Source organism: Salmo salar, chromosome ssa16 (genome assembly GCF_905237065.1).
Source record: "Salmo salar chromosome ssa16, Ssal_v3.1, whole genome shotgun sequence".
In the NCBI taxonomy this organism is placed as follows: domain Eukaryota; kingdom Metazoa; phylum Chordata; class Actinopteri; order Salmoniformes; family Salmonidae; genus Salmo; species Salmo salar.
Genome location: NC_059457.1, coordinates 80,350,423 through 80,372,646, shown reverse-complemented (window position 1 = coordinate 80,372,646; position 22,224 = coordinate 80,350,423). Strand labels below are relative to the sequence as shown.

The 22,224-nt window shown below is 44.0% G+C and overlaps 1 pseudogene; it reads left to right on the top strand.

The window, feature by feature from the left end:
• The window catches only part of LOC106574789 (dynein regulatory complex protein 11-like), a 102,909-nt pseudogene that overhangs the window by 79,971 nt on the left and 714 nt on the right, over positions 1–22,224 (top strand).

The window sequence follows — 22,224 nt, the reverse complement described above, 5'->3', positions numbered from 1 at the left end:
GTGTTCTAGGTGTCCCGTGTTGTGTCCTAGCTGTCCTGTTGTTCTGGTGTGTTCTAGGTGTCCCGTGTTGTGTCCTAGCTGTCCTGTTGTTCTGGTGTGTTCTAGGTGTCCTGTGTTGTGTCCTAGCTGTCCTGTTGTTCTGGTATGTTCTAGGTATCCCGTGTTGTGTCCTAGCTGTCCTGTTGTTCTGGTGTGTTACAGGTTTGGCGGGGCTACAGTCAGAGGAAGAGGACCAGGAGAGAACGGCTGGAGGAGATGGTATTTCTGGGAATGGTGGGTGTACTTGTTCACTGTTCCCTCTACCAGGACTGTGTTGGGTAACAAAGGGGCAGGGTTACTCTGAGTCAGTAAACACAGAATATCACAGACACGTCTGTATTGTGAAGGTCAGCCAATCAGTACCAGTGGTGATAACCAGACAAGCCTTGGTGCCATGGTAATTTTGTTTATCTTCCCTTTGTGCTAAATCTGTTTGTCTCTCTCTCTCAATTCAATTAAATTTAAGGGGCTTTATAGGCATGGGAAACATTGCCTAAGTGAAATAGATAATAAACAAACGTGAAATAAACAATAAAACAGTAAACATTACACTCACAAAAGGTACAAAAGAATAAAGACATTTCAAATGTGATATTATGTCTATATACATTGTTGTAACAATGTGCAAATAGTTAAAGTACAAAAGGGAAATAAATGGTGTTTGTTCTTCACTGGTTGCCCTTTTCTTGTGGCAACAGGTCACAAATCTTGCTGCTGTGATTGGATTGGATTTGTATTCAAATTCTTTGTGGATCTGTGTAATCTGAGGGAAATATGTGTCTCTAATATGGTCATACATTTGGCAAGAGGTTAGGAAGTGCTGCAGTTTCCACCTCATTTTGTGGGCAGTGTGCAAATAGCCTGTCTTCTCTTGAGAGCCAGGTCTGCCTACGGTGGCCTCTCTCAATAGCAAGGCTATGCTCACTGAGTCTGTACTTAGTCAAAGCTTTCCTTAATTTTGGGTCAGTCACATGGTCAGGTATTCTGCCACTGTGTACTCTCTGTTTAGGGCCAAATAGCATTCTAGTTTTTTTGTTAATTCTTTCCAATGTGTCAAGTAATTATCTTTTTGTTTTCTCATGATTTGGTTGGGCCTAATTGTGGTGCTGTCCTGGGGCTCTGTGGGGTGTGTTTGTGTTTGTGAACAGAGCCCCAGGACCAGCTTGCTTAGGGGACTCAACTCCAGGTTCATCTCTCTGTAGGTGATGGCTTTGTTATGGAAGGTTTGGGAATCGCTTCCTTTTAGGTGGTTGTAGAATTGAACGTCTCTTTCTGGATTTTGATAATTAGTGGGTATCGGCCTAATTCTGCTCTGCATGTATTATTTGGTGTTCTACGTTATACACTGAGGATATTTTTGCAGAATTCTGCATGCAGAGTCTCAATTTGGTGTTTGTCCATTTTTGTGAATTCTTGGTTGGTGAGCGGACCCCAGACTTCACAACCATAAAGGGCAATGGGTTCTATAACTGATTCAAGTATTTTTAGCCAGATCCTAATTGGTATGTTGAATTTTATGCTCCTTGTGATGGCATAGAAGGCCCTTCTTGTCTTGTCTCTCAGATCGTTCACAGCTTTGTGGAAGTTACCTGTGGCGCTGATGTTTAGGCCGAGGTATGTATCATTTTTTGTGTGCTCTAGAGCAACGGTGTCTAGATGAATTTGTATTTGTGGTCCTGGCGACTGGACCTTTTTTGGAACACCATTATTTTGGTCTTACTGAGATTTACTGTCAGGGCCCAGGTCTGGCAGAATCTGTGCAGGAGATCTAGGTGCTGCTGTAGGCCCTCCTCCTTGGTTGGTGACAGAAGCACCAATTCATCAGCAAAGAGTAGACATTTGACTTCAGATTCTAGTAGGGTGAGGCCGGGTGCTGCAGACTGTTCTAGTGCCCTCGCCAATTCATGGATATATATGTTGAAGAGGGTGGGGCTTAAGCTGCATCCCTGTTTCACCCCACTAATCTCTATAGCTGTGTTTGGTCCTCCCTGGTCCTCAGGTCCCTCCAGAGCAGCAGCAGAGGCCCAGCGTGGCCCAGCTGAAGGCCCAGCAGGTGGAGACGACTGGCAGGCTGGTCCAGGAGGAGAATGAGGCTGAGTACCAGAGGGCCCTGGTCAGCATCAAGGAGTCTGTGCGTGCCGTGGATGGCCCTACGGGAAACCCTGCAAGAGCAGATCAGACAGTGGTTTATCGCGTGCCGGTGAGACAGGCAGGCAACGGGGAAGTCTGTCTTCTTTCACAGTAGCTGTTTCTTTTCTGTGTTATCTTCTCTCTCCCAACCTAACTCCTCCTTTCACTGCCATGTCTCTGAGGTTATCACACCCATAGACTCTTCCTGGCTCCTGCCAAACCCTTCCCCACCAGTATGTATCTGTCCCTGTTCGTGTCATGAAGAGGAGGTTGGAATGGAAAAGGGGAGGGGGGAGGCCAAGAGCAAAAACAGAGTGTTAGTGTGAGGCCTAATGGCTGTTAGGTGCAGGATATGGCCGGAGGAAAGGAGCCACAGTCAGTGGCTATGTGTGTCTTCCTTCTATGTGTGTCTTCCCTCTATGTGTGTCTTCCCCTCTATGTGTGTCTTCCTTCTATGTGTGTCTTCCCTCTATGTGTGTCTTCCCCTCTATGTGTGTCTTCCCCTCTATGTGTGTCTTCCCCTCTATGTGTGTCTTCCCCTCTATGTGTGTCTTCCCCTCTATGTGTGTCTTCCCCTCTATGTGTGTCTTCCCTCTATGTGTGTCTTCCCCTCTATGTGTGTCTTCCCCTCTATGTGTGTCTTCCCCTCTATGTGTGTCTTCCCCTCTATGTGTGTCTTCCCCTCTATGTGTGTCTTCCCCTCTATGTGTGTCTTCCCCTCTATGTGTGTCTTCCCCTCTATGTGTGTCTTCCCCTCTGTGTGTCTTCCCTCTATGTGTGTCTTCCCCTCTATGTGTGTCTTCCCTCTATGTGTGTCTTCCCTCTATGTGTGTCTTCCCTCCATGTGTGTCTCTTCCCCTCCATGCTAGCTGCCTATTAGTGCATTCCAGGGTGATTTATGGTTGGCCAGCGGTGGGTGTTGCCTGCCTAACCAGTAGAGGGACAATGGACATAAGTCCTCCAGGCTGGGGGCCCTGGAGAGCCCTGGGGAGTGAACAGAGAGAGAACAGCTCCTATGGGGACAAAGCAATGACCCACAATGGCCCTGGCCTCCACATTCAGCCCCAGTCTGCGTCCCAAAAGGCACCCTATTCCCTAAATAGTGTACTACTTTTGACCAGAGCCCTATGGGCCCATTTTGGACGCAACCCCAGTGTCTCAGGCTCCAGCCTGGCCTCCACGGCCCTGCCCTCTGCTGTGACCTCGGCTGAGCTGCTGACAACATTATAAGCACCGTGGCAGATGGATGAGGTGGTCACACCCTCCAGGGTGGACTAAAGTCTAAACCCTGTCGGTACAGCTTCCTCAACCTGTCTGATGAGAATCTAAACCCTGTCGGTACAGCTTCCTCCACCTGTCTGATGAGAATTTAAACCCTGTCGGTACAGCTTCCTCAACCTGTCTGATGAGAATCTAAACCCTGTCGGTACAGCTTCCTCAACCTGTTTGATGAGAATCTAAACCCTGTCGGTACAGCTTCCTCAACCTGTCTGATGAGAATCTAAACCCTGTCGGTACAGCTTCCTCAACCTGTCTGATGAGAATCTAAACCCTGTCGGTACAGCTTCCTCAACCTGTCTGATGAGAATCTAAACCCTGTCGGTACAGCTTCCTCAACCTGTCTGATGAGAATCTAAACCCTGTCGGTACAGCTTCCTCAACCTGTCTGATGAGAATCTAAACCCTGTCGGTACAGCTTCCTCAATCTGTCTGTGGAAGTATCTGTGGAAGTATCTGAGGCATTTAGAAAACCATTAGGAGGGTCTGCCCTCTGGTGACCTTGTTGGGGGTCTGCCATCTAACTCTCAGTGTGACATAGTACAATTCATCAAGAATGATATGTCTGTAATGAAAATGATCATTTAAGAACAGGAAGTATCCCAGATTGTGCCTTTAAAACATGCTATTTATTGTAGAGATGCCACTGGAAAGTTTCCTGACTTCCCCAATGCTGAGGATGGGGGATCAACAGCCATATTTGCACAGAAAACACCTGACCAGGTAGACTAATGACCCATGATCCTCATCTAACCTACAGACAGTTAACAAACACTCCGTTTCTTTTTCTATGCTCATCTCATTTTTGTTCCTGATAGGTCGCTGCAGAATTAGCAGCGAAAGAGGAAGAGAAGGAGAAGAAGAGGAAAGACAACATAAATAAAGATAAGATGGGTGGGAAGGAACGCAAGGATCAGAAGAAAGACGAGAAGGGGAAAAGCAAACAGAAGAAAGGAGGAAAAGAAAAAGGAGAGGTGGGCTCAGACAAGGCTTGGCCAATAGTGGATCATGTTATTAAACAGACAAGGCTTGGTGGCCAATAGTGGCTCATGCTATTAAACAGACAAGGCTTGGCCAATAGTGGCTCATGTTATTAAACAGACAAGGCCTGGCCAATGGTGGCTCATGCTATTATTAATGCCATTCTTAAAACAAAGTGAATCATAACTGATCTGAGTCTGACCTTAATGCCATTCTTAAAACAAAGTGAAACATCCAAAACCTTCAGAAGACCACAGAGTCTCAAAGTCAAACCAATAGACTGAAAGTGTAAGTGACGGGCAATAATCATCAGTCGTGTGCTTTTCCTTTTAAGCGAATTGAAGTAGGCGCTTTATTGCAGCCTCTCTCCACCTGTTTTCCTCATGAAGGCCCAATCCCACTGGACGTACACAATTAAGACCATAAAATACCCCTCCGCTACTAAATCAGAAGCTAAGCGGTAGAGCTCTGTCCCATGGTCTTCTCAGATGATTGAGGGTGTGGTGGAACGATAGAGATGTTTACTGCTGAAGACTGAAGACTCTGTGAGGAAATGTTTCTGACTTCAGTCAAGTGTTCCTCAAAATGGTTTGTTCAAGCCAAGGATTCAGTCCCAGTCCACATCCCCCTTGCATGAAGAATATGTCTCTCGTTGTCCCACATCAAGCCAATAAAAGTAAGGGCTATATTCATCCTGTATCGCTGAAGCGTTACAGATTACGCAATATAAATGTAAAGGTAAATTCCGATTGAGCTGACATGTGCAGCGTTTATCGTGAACGCAGGCTCAGCTAACGCTGGAACATTACCTTTAAATTTAAATCACGCTGTAACACTGTATTTCCTGGATACGGATTGAATAGAGCACTAAGATTATTCATGACTATTTTGTTGAATGACTTCTCTATGACTTTAAATCTCTTATTGAAGTAGCTAATATGTGTTCCTGAACAGAATAGCAACAGCTATTGGATAAGGAGTTCACTTGTTTTCAATCAAAGTCTATTTAACCGGGTTTTCCGTACAGTCCTGGACATCCGGTTACGGAGCTTGCTTGAATAGGGCTCTTAGAATAGCTGTGATAATGGTTGAGGGTGATAATGTAGGATTAAAGCCAAAAGAACTGATAAGAGATGTTCAGGGGAACAGAGCTGAGCCTTGGCAGGGCTTCTCTCCTTTGTAGTTGGGAGTCACTTTAGCCTCTCAGACAGAATGGCACAGTGTGCTTCTGAGTGAGGTGTGTGATTAAACTAGCACTCTGCAGTCTGTCAGAGAGTCTAAAAGCAGACTGACCGTCTCAGAGATAAAACCAATGTGTCTCAGTCTGTCACTCACGCTTTTACCAGAGACGGATAGAGGTAAAAAGGGCATGATACTTCTCGTTTTACAGTAAGGCTAATCCTGTACACAGGGGACATTACAATGTTCTAGAATCAGGATGATGTCATGACTAGTGGTTACTGTGCAACAGAAAGAGGATTACAAGTCCTCACTCATATTCTCTGGCTCTGATCCGACAGACTAGAATGGAAGCATTGTTCACGTAAAAACCAAGAAATGCCCCTTTAATTTGCTGTGGAGGAACATGTCACATCCATCTGACCACGTTGGAGACAGCTCATGAACCAGAGAAATACCATGGCTAGAAGGGGACATCACGTTACAGGCTTCATTCCTAGAGGAGTATTCCAGATGTGCTTGGTATGGGATGGTCGAACTCATCAAATAGACACTTCATCTCTTGGAGTTTTATACTCCTTTCTGTGACTGGCAGTATTACGTCTGTATCAGAGGTTAAGTTACACATTGACTCATGGTGGTGTGAACAGTTATATTTTAAACCCTATGGTTGTGCCCTGATTTGTTATTGGACTTCTATGGGACTTCCTTGTCCTGAACAATCCTGAACAGTCCTACAAAGAGAAACAATGAAGTGTTATCTATAGATAAACACGGGTTTACCAGGTCACTAAACCCCCCCCACTCTTAAGCACGATGATCGACATCAGTTCCTCACTACCTGATCTGTCTCTATTAAAACCCTAGTACGTTTTCACAGCCCTGAAATGCAACATCTGACCATGGCTGTCCTGGTCCTGGTCCTGGTCGATCCATAAGGACGCTTCCTGCCTCGCATCATGAGTGTTGTCATCCAACGTTGGAGCGTATTATGAAGCACTTAAGACTCCTCCAATATTTTCAAATGGATTTCTCCATCTTTTGGGAGCCATTAAATGCTAATGGTGAAATGTATTAAAGAATGAGAGGGAACATAAAACATGCCATGTCTGAATAACTGATAGATTCCCTTTGAGAACAGTCCCCCCAGTCCACTCCCTACCTGTCTAGAACTCTCCTCATTGAATGGAAGAGAAACCATGCGTGTGTGTGCATGAGCGCGTGTGTTTTCGTATGTGTGCATGTGTAAAGGGACTGGATGTTGATGTTGTACTCCTGACTATGCATTAAGACAACATCTAGTTCTATAAGTCATCCACTCAGCATCTCTCTGTCTGCTACTGTTTATCCACATCATCATAGATAGTTCTGGATCTGACCTGGTGTAACAGCATGGATAGTTCTGGATCTGACCTGGTGTCACAGCATAGATAGTTCTGGATCTGACCTGGTGTCACAGCATGAATAGTTCTGGATCTGATCTGGTGTCACAGCATGGATAGTTCTGGATCTGACCTGGTGTAACAGCATGGATAGTTCTGGATCTGACCTGGTGTAACAGCATGGATAGTTCTGGATCTGACCTGGTGTCACAGCATAGATAGTTCTGGATCTGACCTGGTGTAACAGCATGGATAGTTCTGGATCTGACCTGGTGTAACAGCATGGATAGTTCTGGATCTGACCTGGTGTCACAGCATAGATAGTTCTGGATCTGACCTGGTGTCACAGCATGGATAGTTCTGGATCTGATCTGGTGTCACAGCATGGATAGTTCTGGATCTGATCTGGTGTCACAGCATGGATAGTTCTGGATCTGACCTGGTGTCAGAGCATAGATAGTTCTGGATCTGATCTGGTGTCAGAGAATAGATAGTTCTGGATCTGATCTGGTGTCACAGCATGGATAGTTCTGGATCTGACCTGGTGTAACAGCACAGCGGAGGGCAGGTCATCTGTAGAGCAGCTTTGAACTCTATCCAAGTCATGTGGAGTTTCTGAAAACCTCAACTCTCTCCACTAAAATAGCCATAAGCCCTGAGACCCCTGTCATTACCTTAAACTACAAGGTGCCATTTCCTTTCTGCCTTGCTTAGATTGCATCTGTCCTAAAATGCATAGACTATACATAGGACTTTGAGAAAATAACACGGAATGAAACTACTTATAAAGCTTTAAAACTGTGTCCAGCTGTAATACACGTAATTTAATTGATTGATTCATTTCTTGTCTCTTGAAGGAGGAGGAGAAGGGCTGGAAAATGCCCCCGAGCAACTTCCTCCCTACTGTTGTGGAGGGAAACAAAATGTACAAAGGTGAGTTAGAGAGTAGGTATGAAGACCATAGTAATGTATAAAGGTGAGTTAGAGAGTAGGTATGAAGACCATAGTAATGTATAAAGGTGAGTTAGAGAGTAGGTATGAGGACCATAGTAATGTATAAAGGTGAGTTAGAGAGTAGGTATGAAGACCATAGTAATGTATAAAGGTGAGTTAGAGAGTAGGTATGAGGACCATAGTAATGTATAAAGGTGAGTTAGAGAGTAGGTATGAGGACCATAGTAATGTATAAAGGTGAGTTAGAGAGTAGGTATGAGGACCATAGTAATGTATAAAGGTGAGTTAGAGAGTAGGTATGAAGACCATAGTAATGTATAAAGGTGAGTTAGAGAGTAGGTATGAGGACCATAGTAATGTATAAAGGTGAGTTAGAGAGTAGGTATGAGGACCATAGTAATGTATAAAGGTGAGTTAGGGAGTAGGTATGAGGACCATAGTAATGTATAAAGGTGAGTTAGAGAGTAGGTATGAAGACCATAGTAATGTATAAAGGTGAGTTAGGGAGTAGGTATGAGGACCATAGTAATGTATAAAGGTGAGTTAGAGAGTAGGTATGATGACCATAGTAATGTATAAAGGTGAGTTAGAGAGTAGGTATGAGGACCATAGTAATGTATAAAGGTGAGTTAGAGAGTAGGTATGAGGACCATAGTAATGTATAAAGGTGAGTTAGAGAGTAGGTATGAGGACCATAGTAATGTATAAAGGTGAGTTAGGGAGTAGGTATGAAGACCATAGTAATGTATAAAGGTGAGTTAGAGAGTAGGTATGAAGACCATAGTAATGTATAAAGGTGAGTTAGAGAGTAGGTATGAAGACCATAGTAATGTATAAAGGTGAGTTAGAGAGTAGGTATGAAGACCATAATAATGTATAAAGGTGAGTTAGAGAGTAGGTATGAAGACCATAGTAATGTATAAAGGTGAGTTAGAGTCAGTATGAAGACCATAGTAATGTGGTGATAAGAGGCAATGATGAACTATTTACACAGCATTGCTAAAGGATCGAGCTGATAGGCACAGATCTGAAGTCTACCTTCCACAGTGTTTCTCTCTGTGATGGTTCATGCTGTCTCACTGAAGACAGCGGTGTCTCAGACATTGTCAACTGTTGTATAGTGACAGGAGTCACAGCTTGAGAGGCTAGCGGTTTCTGAATCTTTACCATGGGCCTGTTGTTGGTGTTTCTTGAATCAGTGTGGGACCACAAATCAATCTGATCACCTGACAGACTTCCTGCCTCCCATGGTGCCCTGGACCCTCAACGAGGAAGTGATGCGTGCCGCCCAGGCTCCTGTCTCTCTGTGACCCGTGGAGGAGCGTGTGTCCAACCCCCATGTCTGCCTTTACGCAATGACTCAGTGAGGAGCAGTTGGACCTGGAGCCTCCAGATTGTTGTTTCAAGTCAACCACCCTGCTTCCTCCAAATCCAATGGAGATGGATGACTGACTTTGTTTTGGTGTTTTAGCTTTTCACAGGTTTAGTCATTAGCCCTTTGACAGCTATCCCCTCTTCTGGTTAAGTCAGTTTGACTCTTTCCACATTTTGATAGGCGACCAAGGGAGATTTCAACAGAATGTTGAGTACTGAAGTCTGTGTTGACTGACTCCAGCTGTCTCCCCTAATGGAGAAACAATGCAGAGAAATGACAGAAGCTCCTGCTTTCCTCCTGTTGCTGCTAGATACAGGTCAAACATCCAGGAGTAACTCCACCTATCTCCAAAATCTGCTGCTTCCTTCCTGTTGCTGCTAGATACAGGTCAAACATCCAGGAGTAACTCCACCTATCTCCAAAATCTGCTGATTCCTTCCTGTTGCTGCTAGATACCGGTCAAACATCCAGGAGTAACTCCACCTATCTCCAAAAGCTGCTGCTTTCCTCCTGTTGCTGCTAGATACAGGTCAGATATCCAGGAGTAACTCCACCTATCTCCAAAAGCTGCTGCTTTCCTCCTGTTGCTGCTAGATACAGGTCAAACATCCAGGAGTAACTCCACCTATCTCCAAAAGCTGCTGCTTTCCTCCTGTTGCTGATAGATACCGGTCAAACATCCAGGAGTAACTCCACCTATCTCCAAAAGCTGCTGCTTCCTTCCTGTTGCTGATAGATACAGGTCAAACATCCAGGAGTAACTCCACCTATCTCCAAAAGCTGCTGCTTCCTTCCTGTTGCTGATAGATACCGGTCAAACATCCAGGAGTAACTCCACCTATCTCCAAAAGCTGCTGCTTTCCTCCTGTTGCTGCTAGATACAGGTCAGATATCCAGGAGTAACTCCACCTATCTCCAAAAGCTGCTGCTTTCCTCCTGTTGCTGCTAGATACAGGTCAAACATCCAGGAGTAACTCCACCTATCTCCAAAAGCTGCTGCTTTCCTTCTGTTGCTGCTAGATACAGGTCAGATATCCAGGAGTAACTCCACCTATCTCCAAAAGCTGCTGCTTTCCTCCTGTTGCTGCTAGATACAGGTCAAACATCCAGGAGTAACTCCACCTATCTCCATTTGAGCTCGTCTGACTTCAATATTTAACTCCTTAAAGACTCAAACCCTTTCAACAACGTTTCAACAACCAGATGAAGCTTCTTGGTCTTGAGTAGGGAGGGATCTCTCTCTCTGGAGGAGTCTGCATCCTCCGACCACATACATCCTGGGTCTCATCACTCCTATCTCTCCCCCTCTCCCTCCCTTCACTTAACTTATCTGACCCAGTCACCTGAGGTGGAAGGGTTCTAGGTGGAATGGTGGAATGCTTCTCTGGGGGCAGCATGTGTTATTTGGCTTCTCGTCAGGCGGTTCTACTGCTGCACAAACACCCACAAATCACTGAGGGAAATATGCAGGATCAGTCACCACTGCTCTCCGGGCGTGTCTCAAAGGTCTACAGGGTTGGTGCCAAAACAACAAACATTATTCAGAGGAGAAATGGCGTGATTATTATATTACGCAGGCTTATCCCCCAAAGCTGTGGGGAGTATTATGGATAGCACAGTAGTTTCATTTAAACGTCTATGAACTCAATAGTTCCATTCTGAATTCCAGGCAGTTTAGTAATTGAAATGGAATTGACTCCCTCTCTGATACAAAGTGACCAGTCAATATCTCGACTCATTGAACGTTCATGGGCCTGTGATATCCTTGGATGAAAGGTAAGTGAATGAGGCTGAAGGGAATTGAGTGAATAGTCGCTGTGTGTATATCTGTGCCACAGTGGCAAATTCAGCCCTTTCAAGCTGCTGCGCTACTTCCTAATCTACACAATGGGAGCATTAGAGTCAAATCACTGGGATATCCTGTTGACATCCCTGTGGACGACAAAGATACAGCCTTCTCAGTGTTCCCAGCTTAATGAGAAATGTCATAACACAATAACGCCTTTATTCAAAGATACCTATAGTCCACTATTAAACACACATATTCAGAGCAGGTGACCCATGTGGGAATTCAATTGAAGCCACAACATTGGTCTTGCCAGCACTGGTTTTACAAACTCAACTTTTTTGGGGAGAGCTCAATGGTCTTTTGATCTGAATCATGCTCCAACCAACAGAACCAGCTGGAGAAATGATTAGCTGATGGAGACTAACATCTTACTTGTGTCTAACCCTAGTCTGTCAGTGACCGTAGGTCTCTGCTCCACCTCTGCTCTGCCTCACCTTTAGTTCAGCATTGAGAGGGTGAAGGAGAGGGTAACAGAACCTACAACCAATAGCCAGTCAGCAGCTGTAGAGTTAGCAGGAAGTAATTATATTCCCAGTCAAAAGTGTTAAATTGTCTCCTCGTTATGATTCACCTCAGATGGCAACTGGTACAACACAGGGCTTTAGGTTACATTCCTGTTAGAAGCAACACACACACACACAGACCTTTGAGATGTAATGAAGACCAGATGCTGGCCCAGCGCTTCACACCTCATCATCTCACCACCTGACCTCCACAACGTTTATCACGTTGTGTGTGTGTGTGTGTGTGTGTGTGTGTGTGTGTGTGTGTGTGTGTGTGTGTGTGTGTGTGTGTGTGTGTGTGTGTGTGTGTGTGTGTGTGTGTGTGTGTGTGTGTGTGTGTGTGTGTGTGTGTGTGTGTGTGTGTGTGTGTGTGTGTGTATGTGTGTGTGTGTGTGTGTGTGTGTACTGTGTAGTGAGGTCAGCGGTTTCTACAAGGCCATAGAGCGGCTTTGCCTATATCAGGGGCCAGTCTCTCTTATTAGCCCAAGCTAGCCCCGGTCTAAGTTAGCTGTAGGTTGACGGCGTCTAGACTCCAACATGAGAGGGGAGTGATTGATTTTGAGGTTTTTATTAGGAGTGAACTCTCCTCTTAGTGCCTTATAGTAATGGGGAAGGACAGGGACTAAAACACTGCAGCTAGTCCTCCTCCCTCTCCTCCCTCATCCCCCTCTCACTCTCCTCCCTCTCCTCCCTCATCCCCCTCTCCCTCTCTCTCTCTCTCTCTCTCTCCCTCTTCTCCCTCTCTTCCCTCTCCCTCTCCTCCCTCATCCCCCTTTCACTCTCCTCCCTCTCCTCCCTCATCCCCCTCTCACTCTCCTCCCTCTCCTCCTTCCTCCCCCTCTCACTCTCCTCCCTCTCCTCCCTCATCCCCCTCTCACTCTCCTCACTCTCCTCCCTCATCCCCCTCTCACTCTCCTCACTCTCCTCCCTCTCCCTCTCTCCTTCTCCTGTCTCTCTCCTCCTCCCTCCTTCGATCTCTTCTCCTCCTTTCTCTCTTTCATCATCTCCCTTAAGCCTCAGCATTAAAGATCCTAAAACACAGTTTGTCATTAACATTCATAAAGAGCAGAATATAGCTCTTAAACCCATGTAAAACATCCAGCCTGTCAAAGGCCTGATTAAAAATAATAATAATAAATGTCAGGGCGCTCTGTAAACGGTGGTCCTGTCACATCAGCTCTGTTTTATCAGGTGTGTGGTAATTGGAAAATTAGTTAATGACTGGCACTTTAGGTTGATTTAGATGTAATGAAGCGGAAAAGGTGGAGCAAATATTTACCCAGAATTCAATGAGGGTTCATGTCTATAGGTCCGTTCCACTGAGAGTTTGTGTTTGTTGGGAAAACAAAAGATGCTTGACTTTCTCGGTAGTGTGAGACTTTTACTTTGACATCTTGTCCATACACTAGTCACGGCTAAGTGTTTCATTGGGGTGATAGTTCATTGTGTGCTACTTTATCCTGTTATTTTTGTTTTGTTTTGTTTCCGTCCCTCTTGCTGGGTACTTTTTTTTGTTTATATCACTTTTTTCCCACTACCTCCTCTACTTCCCCCCATACATCCCAGCTGGGCTGGGGGCTGGAAGGGAACCACGGACGGACAAACCCTGGGAACGTGATTGGACCTGGAACTCTCTTCCTGTGTGCCCAGGCAAGCCAGGGCCAGTGTCACGGAGCAGCGATTGGATGTGAACCATGGATATAATTTCAATTTCCTGGCCAGAGGACCGTGCAATAGGAAGCATTCTTTACTTAGCAGACTCACTCTTCCTGTTTGCAGCTCAGCTCAAAACACCTTGTTTTTCCCAGAGTGAACAAGCAGAAAAGAAGGGGGCTCTGTGGTAGAAAGGTGTGCAGCATACTAATGCCTAGATATATATTGGAAGCCGAAGCACATACTGTGGATGTAGCAGACTGTGGCCTTGGCAAAGAAAACGCTGTTGATCACACTTCCATTCTAATCTGTGTCTTTCACCAGCCAGGTGGTGTGTATATATATATATATATATATATATTCTCCTAATGGCAATATAGTGGACTTGAAATGCTGACCTTTCTACCACTTACACCACTGCTTTCTCTTCACACCCTTCTACTTTCAGAGGCATAGAAAGTATGCCCTCTTTAAACAAACAGACAGATTGAGTTTTGGGAACAGACACGAGAAAAGGTAATTACATGTATCAGATTGCCTGGGGGATGTTTTGAAACGGGGGACTTTAAAAAGGGGGCCTTGTGGAGGAGGAGAGGAAAGGTTGATCTCTGACCTTCCGAGCAGATCCCATTTCAAAGAGACGCCGTATATGGAGGTGCCACCGGAGCAAGCTGTTAAACCAATGGCCTTTGACTCCTGCCTGAACTTGACAGGTCTTCATCCGAAAGGGGTGGGATTTATCTGTCAAATGTGAAAACAAGTCGGATGTTGGTAATTATCTTGTGATACCATGTTAACAAAAAGGTCTCACAAAATGGCACATTTGGACCACAACCGTTTCCATGCCAATGCAGAGACCAAAGAAGGTTTTAGAAGAGAGATGACAGGGCAGCTGGGGTCTTCTGTCTGTAATGGCCTTTGGCTGTACCAGTGTTTAGTTGTGTCCGGCATTTTGAGTGGTTGTTTTGAAGGCTCAGATCCCATTTGTGTGATAGATATCCATGAATGGTGTGATGGGAGATACATTTGCAGTTGTGCCAGGCAGTGTACCCCTCACTTAAAATTGTATTAGACTTTCTTCTACTGTGAATGTATTTTTGATGAAATGGACTTGCTATGTCGTTTTTTTCCTGTACATGGCAAGAGCACTGTTGCATTCATAGAAATGTTTTCTCCAGACGGAAAATATTTACACAAGAAGCAACCTAATATCACACAGTCAAACTCTCAGTCATTTAGTAAGTTCACAGGCTTGATGAGGAAATCTTTGCTTGGCGTTGTGACAGGCCAGTAGCAGGAAGTTAATTTCCTGACCAGGAAGTGGTGCCTGAGAGCGGACAGAGCAACTTGGAGAGGACAATATGCATTGCCTTAGTCCCAGACACTAATAGATATACACACACACATATACACACACACACTCCTCCACCTGCACGTCCCTCTCTCTCTGGTCCTGTCTGCTTTCCCTACTGACCACTCCAGCATGCTTCCTCATGCTCTACTGTCAGTGGTGTGTGTGTGTGTGTGTGTGTGTGTGTGTGTGTGTGTGTGTGTGTGTGTGTGTGTGTGTGTGTGTGTGTGTGTGTGTGTGTGTGTGTGTGTGTGTGTGTGTGTGTGTGTAGATGTGTGTAGATGTGTGTGTGTGTGTGTGGCAGGGGCGTGATGAGACACAGAACTTCCTGCAGCGGTTTGATGTCCAGCTGGTGCGTGAGGAGAAGAGGTTGGAGGTGGAGGAGGAGGTCAGAGTTCAGGTGAGAGACTAGGTCGTTGGTCTCAACACACACTCACAAAATACACACACACACACACACACACACACACACACACACACACACGCAAACGCGCACACACACACTCACACACAAAGCTAGAAAATGGTATATCATACACTGCAGTTGAGGAATAATGGGAAAGTGATTCTGCTTTGAAAGTTGATAAACTTGTAACCCCACTTTTGAGAAAATGGCCCTTGAATGTTTTGATACACCTAGTGGAGAGCTCTTCTTTGTCTACACCCATTCAGCATCATTCACACCCTCTTAAGCTTTAGCCCCACCCATCTCTTTAAGGATTCATGTGAGGCCATTTGCTAAACAGAGTGAGTAGTTTAGTAAACAACCAAAGATTTCAAGACTAAAAGTGGTAAAAGTAGTAGCCTACAGTAAGGACAAACTCCAGGTAAAAATACACTTGATCTAGTCCTTGGCCTGTATCCTAATCTGACTTTGGTGCAGGTCATGTTGGTCTTCACATTACCGTCTCTGGTAAACACACACTATATCCTCTCTAGGCTAGGCGGGACGAATTCGTCCCACCTACGTAACAGCCACTGCTATCCTGTGGCGCGATTTTCAAAACCTTAAAAATCCTATTACTTCAATTTCTCAAACATATGACTATTTTACAGCCATTTAAAGACAAGACTCTCGTTAACCTCTTGGGGCTAGGTGGGACGCTAGCGTGCCACCCGTGGTGCACTCCATCAACAGCAGGTGCATTTCAAGAGCGGCAAATTTGAATCCAAATAAATGTCAAAATTCAAATTTTTCAAAAATACAACTATGTTACACCATTTGAAAGATAAACATCTCCTTAATCTAACCACGTTTTACGATTTCAAAAAGGTTTTACGGCGAAAGCATAAATTTAGAGTATGTTAGGACAGTACATTTACAAGAGTTGTGTGTAATGTTTTGTCAAGTCAAAGACAGGGTCACCAAAACCATAAAACCAGCTAAAATGATGCACTAACCTTTTACAATCTCCATCAGATGACACTCCTAGGACATTATGTTAGACAATGCATGCATTTTTAGTTCTATCAAGTTCATATTTATATCAAAAAACAGCGTTTTACTATGGCATTGATGTTGAGGAAATCGTTTCCCTCCAATAACCGGCAGTCAAGTCAGCGTCACAAATTAAATAATTAAAATTAGAAAACATTGGTAAAATATTATATTGTCATTTAAAGAATTATAGATTTACATCTTTTGAACGCAATCAACTTGCCAGATTTAAAAATAACCTTACTGGGAAATCACACTTTGCAATAATCTGAGCACTGCGCCCAGAAAAATACGCGTTGCGATACAGACTAGACGTCATGTTGGGGAGATCTAAAATCGAAAATACTATGTAAATAATCCATTACCTTTGATTCTCTTCATCAGATGTCACTTCCAGGTATCACAGGTCCATAACGAATGTAGTTTTGTTCAAAAAAGCTCATCATTTATGTCCAAAAATCTCCGTCTCGTTAGCACATGATGTAAGCCAGCCGGACTTCTCGTCATGAACGAGGGGAAAAAATATATTTCCGTTCGTTCAAACATGTCAAACGTTGTATAGCATAAATCATTAGGGCCTTTTTTAACCAGAACATGAATAATATTCAAGGTGGACGAATGCATACTCTTTTATAACGTATTGGAACGAGGGTACCCAACATGAACTAGCGCGCCAGGTGTCTAATGGGACATCAACGTTCCATGGCTCTTGTTCGGTCAGATCTCCCTCCAGAAGACTCAAAACACTTTGTAAAGGCTGGTGACATCTAGTGGAAGCAATAGGAAGTGCCAAAATATTCCTAAACCCCTGTGTTTTTCAATGGGATAGGTTTAAAGTCAATACAACACATCAGGTATCCACTTCCTGTCAGAAAATGTCTCAGGGTTTTGCCTGCCAAATGAGTTCTGTTATACTCACAGACACCATTCAAACAGTTTTGGAAACTTTAGAGTGTTTTCTATCCATATATAATAAGTATATGCATATTGTAGTTACTGGGTAGGATTAGTAACCAGATTAAATCGGGTACATTTTTTTTATCCAGACGTGCAAATGCTGCCCCCTAGACCCAACAGGTTAATCTAACCACACTGTCCGATTTCAAAAAGGCTTTACAACGAAAGCAAAACATTAGATTATGTCAGCAGAGTACCAAGCCAGAAATAATCAGACACCCATTTTTCAAGCCAGCATATAATGTCACCAAAACCCAGAAGACAGCTAAATGCAGCACTCACCTTTGATGATCTTCATCAGATGACAACCCTAGGACATTATGTTATACAATACATGCATGTTTTGTTCAATCAAGTTCATATTTATATCAAAAAACAGCTTTTTACATTAGCATGTGACGTTCAGAACTAGCATACCCCCCCGCAAACTTCCGGGGAATTCGCTAACATTTTACTAAATTACTCACGATAAACGTTCACAAAAAGCATAACAATTATTTTAAGAATTATAGATACAGACCTCCTCTATGCACTCGATATGTCCGATTTTAAAATAGCTTTTTGGTGAAAGCACATTTTGCAATATTCTAAGTACATAGCTTAGGCATCACGGGCTCGCTATTTAGACACCCGGCAAGTTTAGCACTCACCATAATCATATTTACTATTATAAAAGTTTCATTACCTTTTGTTGTCTTCGTCAGAATACACACCCAGGACTGCTACTTCAATAACAAATGTTGGTTTGGTCCAAAATAATCCATCGTTATATCCGAATAGCGGCGTTTTGTTCGTGCGTTCCAGACACTATCCGAAATAGTAAAGAAGTGTCACGCGCATGGCGCAATTCGTGACAATAAAATTCTAAGTATTCCATTACCGTACTTCGAAGCATGTCAACCGCTGTTTAAAATCAATTTTTACGACATTTTTCTCGTAGAAAAGCGATAATATTCCGACAGGGAATCTCCTTTTCGGCAAACAGAGGAAAAAATCCCAAAGGCGGGGGCGGTCGGGGTCACGCGCATAAGCCAGTGTCTCTTGATCGGCCACTTGAGAAAGGCGATAATGTGTTTCAGCCTGGGGCTGGAATGACGACATTCTGTTTTTTCCCGGGCTCTGAGAGCCTATGGAAGACGTGGGAAGTGTCACGTTAGAGCAGAGATCCTTAGTAAATGATAGAGATGGAAAAGAAGTTCAACAAATGGTCAGACAGGCCACTTCCTGTAAAGGAATCTCTCAGGTTTTGACCTGCCATTTGAGTTCTGTTATACTCACAGACACCATTCAAACAGTTTTAGAAAATTTAGGGTGTTTTCTATCCATATGTAATAAGTATATGCATATTCTAGTTACTGGGTAGGAGTGGTAACCAGATTAAATCGGGTATGTTTTTTATCCAGCCGTGTCAATGCTGCCCCCTAGCCCTAACAGGATATCAAATAGAGTCAAAGTGTATTTGTCACATGCACAGGATACAGAAGGTGTAAAGGGTACAGTGAAATGGTTACTTGCATATTTGTATGAAAAAAAGTGTCCAGATAAAAATATTGTATAAATATTTTACTTGTATTAGATAATGCTTGGTGCTCAACCAGACATACTAACCAACCCCCAGAGACACTAACCAACCCCCAGAAACACTAACCAACCCCCAGACATACTAACCAACCCCCAGACACACTAACCAACCCCCAGACATACTAACCAACCCCCAGACATACTAACCAACCCCCAGAGACACTAACCAACCCCCAGAGACACTAACCAACCCCCAGAGACACTAACCAACCCCCAGAAACACTAACCAACCCCCAGACATACTAACCAACCCCCAGACACACTAACCAACCCCCAGAGACACTAACCAACCCCCAGACACACTAACCAACCCCCAGACACACTAACCAACCCCCAGACACACTAACCAACCCCCAGACATACTAACCAACCCCCAGAGACACTAACCAACCCCCAGAGACACTAACCAACCCCCAGACACACTAACCAACCCCCAGAGACACTAACCAACCCCCAGACATACTAACCAACCCCCAGACACACTAACCAACCCCCAGAGACACTAACCAACCCCCAGACACACTAACCAACCCCCAGACACACTAACCAACCCCCAGAAACACTAACCAACCCCCAGAAACACAACCCCCAGAAACACTAACCAACCCCCAGAGACACTAACCAACCCCCAGACACACTGACCAACCCCCAGAAACACTAACCAACCCCCAGAAACACTAACCAACCCCCAGACACACTAACCAACCCCCAGAGACACTAACCAACCCCCAGAAACACTAACCAACCCCCAGACACACTAACCAACCCCCAGACACACTAACCAACCCCCAGAGACACTAACCAACCCCCAGACATACTAACCAACCCCCAGAAACACTAACCAACCCCCAGACATACTAACCAACCCCCAGAGACACTAACCAACCCCCAGAAACACTAACCAACCCCCAGACACACTAACCAACCCCCAGAGACACTAACCAACCCCCAGACACACTAACCAACCCCCAGACACACTAACCAACCCCCAGAAACACTAACCAATCCCCAGACACACTAACCAACCCCCAGACACACTAACCAACCTCCAGACACACTGACCAACCCCCAGACACACTAACCAACCCCCAGACACACTAACCAACCTCCAGACACACTGACCAACCCCCAGACACACTAACCAACCCCCAGACACACTAACCAACCCCCAGACACACTTGTCTAAATTGATGGGTCATGTGAAAGAAATGCTACAATCAACCCCCAGCCACATCTAGCTAAGTGAATGGGTACCTATTGTCTAGACATGCACACATGTTCATGAAATACAATAGGTGGCTGTAATCACCCTCAGACACAGCTGGCTAACTTGATGGGTCATGTAATCATCTGGCAAAGTGGAGTCTTTTGTTTAGACATGTAGCAAGCTGACGAGCTAAACAATTAACCATAATCCCAACCCATACTACTGGCAACACAAACGGAGTGTCATAGCTAGCCACCATGCATGAAATGCTGTAGTATGAATCTGAAGCTAGCTAGCTAACATTAGGCCATAACTGGCAATGCAAATGGATTTCTGAAATACAAATAATCTTACTACACAGATCATACACGTAACATTAGCTAGGGAGCCAGCAAGGTAAAATTCGCTAGCTAGTGAACAGATCGCTTTAACTTGCAATGAAAACACAGTTTAGCCATGCATTCATGTCAGTCCAAAACTATTCAAACATTTTAAATTCATTATTAACCTTTTAAATCATTTCATTTGATTGACTTCTCAATCGAAAATAATTTTAAATTCTTCAGTTCATCACCTGAAGATAATATTACCTCAAATGAAACAGAATTCACATTTTCCCTGTTGCATACATCAGAAGCGGACTTCAAACGCTGCACATCTGTGAATGATTTCCAACAATGAGACGAGCCGAGGGTTTGTGGTGACTGGTGAGCGTGCATGTTAAAATATCTCTCCACAGGTCGATGAGCTGATGAGACAGGAAGTGAAGAATCTCAAGCTGGCTGTGGACCGAGAGAAAGGGAAGAAGAAGAAGAAGGTAAACAGTGGCTCTGCTCTGCACGCTTGTGGATATGGGGTCTGGATAGTGTCGTGTCTTTGGCATCATTAAAGTGAAGACTGTTATTTTATCAAATAAATTCTCTGTAATTATTATTACGTGATTAAACTAATCATGTAAATGTAATTAACTAGGAAGTCGGGGCACCAAGGAAAATCTTCAGATTACAAAGTTATACTTTTCCTAATATAACTCTTCAGATATTTTAATATCTGATCAATTAGTCTTTTAATTAATGAATTATTCTTTACCTCACGTTAGTCTCATTCCAAACGTCGTAAATTGTTGGTTATCTGCACGAACCCAGCCTTTACTATGAATCATCCATACACCAATTGTCTTAATCATTTATTTACTAACTAAATAAATAATCACAGAAATGCATAAACAAACAAACAGTAGATATGGTTACAATGAAATGATAGGGGAGGTTCCCTAGTGGGCTAAGCCGATATGACGGCTTGGTGGACAAAGGGAAGTGGGTGTGGACTGAGAAGGGCGGGAAAGACAAAAGAGACACTACACAGTTGATAATTATATTAATTGAAATGCTAATCCTTTGCACATGAACACTCATTCATTCGGGAATAATTGCAATCAATATATATTTATGATCAGTGTGTCGTCGTGATCTCCGTTGGAATCGTCCGTCTTTCTGTTGGCAAGTTCATCCGCGCGTCTCTCTGCTTCCCTGAAGTCTTTCGTGGTTAGAATGGGTACTTCAGAGTACCATTCAGAAATGTTCTTATAGAACACATGTTTCGGCGGTTGCCGGTCCTCGCATCTCAGGTTGGCATAATTTATAGCTGCAGACTAGTAATTAGTATCTAAGATTTGCTCTTATTCTGTAGGGATCGATAGTCTCAGAGTTTAACTATTTCCATCCGTGTAGCCAATGCTCCACGTGGTATGGTTAGGAATTCAATAACCATTACAACCTTAGCTTAAACTGAGGTTTTTGTGGTCTCTACTCAAACCTTCGCCCCCTCAGTGACCGAGGTACGCATGGTCTGAAGAGGATTTCTTCAGGTGGGGGTTTTATTCGTACCAGTAGAAAAGGGCTGTCCCATGAGCCAGATCATGTCTGTGCTCATGGGGGTGGGCCAATGACTTAGTTAAACTTTAAAGGGAATTCAATTCTCTCACATTAACATCATTACATCATTTCACAAATAGTTTCATCTTTACTCATTCATTTTATACAATAATTAGACGCAAACCTCATAGTGGAGGCACCTGTATAAACAGAGTTATGGTAATGCTGTGTCTTTGGCTATGCTGGATTAAGTGATATGACATGCTATTCTATAAAATCCTTTCTCTGTAATTAATATGACCTGATTAGCTAATCATGTAAATGTAATTAACTAGAAAGTCGGGACACCACGGAAGAGTGTTTATAGACCCATTATCTTCCGAATAAACTCTTAAAGACTTAGTAATATTTTACATCGATAGCAGTCCATATTAATCGTCACCTTATTTTCAGTCTCATATGAAAGTTGTAAATTCTTGGTTCACGAACCCTG